The 4,496-nt window shown below is 41.3% G+C and overlaps 1 pseudogene; it reads right to left on the reverse strand.

Moving 5' to 3' along the window:
• Positions 1-1,368: 1,368 nt before the first annotated feature.
• On the reverse strand, positions 1,369-2,682 carry LOC124989175 (ER lumen protein-retaining receptor 1-like; annotated as a pseudogene).
• Between the last annotated feature and the right edge of the window lie 1,814 nt (positions 2,683-4,496).

The raw sequence follows: 4,496 nt of genomic DNA on the forward strand, positions 1-4,496 counted from the left end.
CTACATTTGTTAATTTTTATTCACCAAAGGAGTTTTCTGTTAGACAATTAATTTCCTTGGTGATTGAAATGTTTCTTACCCATAATTTCTGTCAATTTTCAAAAAACACATAGAATTAATCTGGTGAATTCATATCTTTCTCTTACAGACAAGCAAGAATTTTTCTGACCCTGAATACATTCAGGGAAGTTAGTATGACAAATACCAGACATGTAAGAAACATCTTTAACATTATGAATTGGCAAGCATTCAAAGGACTCAATTCAGTATACTGTATGGAACTTAAAATATACATGAATGTGCTCATGACAGTTTTCTGAGTCTGTTTAGAGCAATTTATCCTTTGCATATGTGTCCTATTAGTGACCAAAATATCCTTAAGCAAAGCATTGTTGTGTGGCACATAAATGTACATCAGATAAACCAATAATCTCTTGTATAATACTTTTAAATGTTTTCTGAACATTCACTATTCCTACTAGGCTTGGCAAAGTAGGTTCTGCTGACTACTATAAAGTCTTTTGCAGATTTGTGAAATTTGATAAAAATTTCATTCAAAAGAGGTAGTGCCTTATTGACATTGAGTCATTTATAAAACACCTTCACTTATCCATTCTGGTTTGACATTAAGCAGTATATATTAACAAGTCATCTGTTTATTGATCATTATTCGTACTTACTAATTGGTTTAATCTGGTCTGGAGTAAACCACTTGCAAACTTCCAACTGTTCTCTTGGTATAATCACATAGCATGATCTCAATCTCCAGTTCACAACTTGACAATTCAGATGAAATATTGTGTGTAAGGGAAGTTAAATACATGCACAGAAGTTTCTTTCTGAGGGGGGAGGTGAGGGCTGATCCTATATGTTCTATCATAAAAGTTAAATAAAATGTGGATGTTCAGAAGAAAAGCAGTCCAGAAAATAAAACAAACACTGTTTACATAAACTCCTTAGGTACCATGAGCCTGTCTTATTGTTCAGGTTGTTGAGATTCTTCCAAAATCCTGAGCAAAGGAACAAATTTTTCAATAGGCATTTATAAGTAGAGATATGGTCAGGAGGCATAATATTATCTCTCTTCTTCACAGGAGGTAGTAGAGTTTTGTTAGAACACGTAATTAGGTACTGTACAAAGAAGTAAGTACATCTTACTCCCTGGACTTACAAATAAGAATGGCATGCTTTGCTAATAACAACAATGACTGGCCAGGAAGTTTGTGGGCTAACAATCTGGGTTGTAAAGTGGTGTCAGGGAAGGAGAATAATGGCGCAGCAGATCTGATGCCAATATTCCTCCCTTTTTGTTTTTATAGATACCGGGGTTTGGACAATGGTCTTTCTTCTATAGCTTCTTCCTGCTGGTTAGAGGTGAAGAGTCTCATTCCACCAATAGAAGGAAGGCTGGACCAGGCCAGCCATGATGGCAATGAGATTGAAGACGCCCTCAAAGTGGTAGTTCCAAATCCAGTTGAAGAGATAGAGTGTGCGGTAGACACCCAGAGCAAACTGGTAGTGGCTCATGATGGTTTCTGCCTCACCGGTCTTGCTCATCATGAACAGCTGCAGCAAGATGGTCAATGACTCCAGGTAGACAGAGAAGGTTCAGTGGATCTCCAGAGGGGTGAAGTCGTGGTTGGCCAGGATGGTTGTGGGAAGACAAAGAACTCCACCAGGAACATATCATGGTTCCCATCGTAAGTGGCTTTGAACTTGCTGTAAATCATTCAGACCATGGTGAAAGGGCAGGCTATATATAGACCACCTTCATGCATGTGTTGTAAAGTGAGATGTAGTTGGTGAAGAGGTGCAGGTAGCAGGCAGTGAACACCACAACAAACAGGACCTGGCTCTTCCCTGAAATCCCGGCACACAAGCAGGACTTCCAGATTTTAAGCAGTAGCAAGATGATGGCTAGGAGGTGGGAGAGGTCTCCCAAGAATTGGAAGGGGGGGGCTCTTGCAGGGCTGAGCTGGAGGCAGGCTGGCAGGTGCTGCCTCCCAGAGCTGCTGTTCTGGCAGGTGGCAGGCAGAGGGGTGGGACAGGGACCCTTCAGTGGGCTCCACTCCAGGGAGGGGGCTCTGTGAGGGGAAGCTGAGGTCAGAGCTGGTGGCTGAACTAGAGGAAGGAAAAAAGAGGAGGAGGGATCTAGAAGGGGAGAAGAAGCCAAAAGGATGTGTTTGGGCTTGCAGGAAGAGCAAAGATGAGGTTTAGTGTGCAAGAAAGAGAAAACTTGAAGATAAGGAATCCCTTTCCATCTGCCTACTCACTCACAAAAGTTGTATGCCATTGTGTGGCCATTTTGGATTGATTATCTAAAAGATAAGTTTTGGTGATTTTAGGCTGGGGGTCAGGAAAAGGGGTTTAAGATTGTCTAGTAGACACCCCAGGGTTAAATCTGCCAGAATGGAGCACCCAAATCCCATGGCGGAGACTGAGAAACAGCAGTCTAAGGCATCCTGGCACAAAAGCAGGACTTCCAAATTTTAAGCAGTAGCAAGATGATGGCTAGGAGGTGGGAGAGGCCTCCCAGGAATTGGAAGAGATTCATGGCTGAGGGGGCTCTTGCAGGGCTGAGCTGGAGGCAGGCTGGCAGGTGCTGCTCCCCAGGGCTGCTGTTCTGGCAGGTCACAGACTAGTTGGCTGGAGACGAGAATGCAGCACAGCGATGGGGGTCATCACCCGACCATCAGTGTGCGCTGGGCAAAAGTTGAGAGAGTTGAGGACCTGATGTCAGGATTTTTGTAAGACAGAGCACAGAGGAACCTCAACCCTGAGACAGAATCTCCACCATAAAGATCGGGGACCCATCCATCAGATAAGGTCAACTAAGGGGGCCAAATATAACTGTAAAAGTCATGGCTGGGGGAACCCCCACTCCTCAACTGCCTCGAGGGTGCTGGACGATCAACGATCGGGTCTCAGGTCAGCAGAGGAGTGTTTAAGCCAACGTAGGGGAAAACTCACCAATCTGAAGCCAGTGTCTGGATGTGGAGGAGAGCATTCGGGCAAATGGAAGGTGAGACCAGTGTCTCAGATTCCAGGGCGACAGATGGGACTCTACTCACCTAAGTGGTGGTAGAAGAGCCCGTCCAAGTCATGGCACCAATGAAAGCACCCAGAAACCGCCCCGGACGTGGGAATTCACACAAGCAATTTTATTAAGCGGACAGGCAGAGTGTCTGCCCACAGGGTGTGAGAGAGAGAGTGTGAGCAAGAGTGAGAGTGAGTGAGGAAGAGAGAGAGAGAGAGCATGCGTGAGAGCGAGTGAGAGAGAGAGAGAGGAAGCGAGGGAGAGACAGAAAGAATGGCAGTGGAGTCTTTCTTAAGTAGTGGAATTTCACGGGCTAATAACAATGGACCAATGGCTGGCGAGGAGGTTCATAGGCTAACAATCTGGACCAATTACTGGTTAGGAAGTGTGCAGGCTAACAATCTAGGTTGTAAAGTGGTGTGGGGGAGGGAGAATAATGGCAGCAGCAGATCTGATGCCAATGATTGTATAGCACATCAAAATCCCATAGTTTTTCATAATTTATAATAATTCACAATGATAGTTTGGGGTTTACAATTTAGGAAATGGAAGGACCAGAACATCAAAGATCATAACAAAAATTATGTGAAAAATCTAAAGTAATTTATAATCACAAGAATAAGCAGTTTCCCTTAAGGGAATCTTAGTATTTCATATAATTTTAGAAACAAGAAAGCAAAACATGTAAGCAGAATTTTAAATATTTATTTTTAGCAATTTTTTACAATAAAGGTATACTTCAATGTAACATAGATGTTTAGTGTTTTCAATATAGCTGATTTGCAAACAGTACTAAGAAAGTATATTAATAGATACTACTCTTTTGATAATAACTATTGAGAAGAAGTGATTCAAATAATTAATGCATTTCCTTTCAAACAATTTAGACATGACAAAAAACATACACTTTCCCTGATATTGGTAATAGCATAAGTAAAAGACCTATTAATAAAAAAGCATTATTAAGCCAACAATAAAAATGTGCTTGTCATTTTTTGCAGAAATTATGAACTAAGCTATTTTAAAATAAAAAAGGTATTGTGAGAAAACTTGAATCTTAAAAAGAAAATTCCTTTTAGAGAAAATCCGTGAATGCAGTATGTATGGAAAAGTCATTGTTCCATCAGTTCCTTAATAGACAACAAGCCATATGAGAGTGAAGAGTGTGGAGAAAAGCATATGAACTTAAACAGCACAGGAAAACCTTCAGTCTGTCTTGTGATTATAGACAAGGTAAGACAAAATGGTATTGGATTCAGAAATAAAAGATTTCAGGTTTTCCAGGTCTTTACAAAAACGTGAACAATCTCATGCTGGAGAGAATCCTTATGGATGTAATAACAATTTCACTCAAATTCATGAATGAGCTGATACTGGAATGAAGCCCTATAAATGTAAACAATGTGGAAAAGCCTTCAATTGTTCCAGCGCCATTAGACAACATGAAAAATTTCATGCT

Source organism: Sciurus carolinensis, chromosome 7 (assembly GCF_902686445.1).
Source record: "Sciurus carolinensis chromosome 7, mSciCar1.2, whole genome shotgun sequence".
Classification (NCBI taxonomy): Eukaryota; Metazoa; Chordata; class Mammalia; order Rodentia; family Sciuridae; genus Sciurus; species Sciurus carolinensis.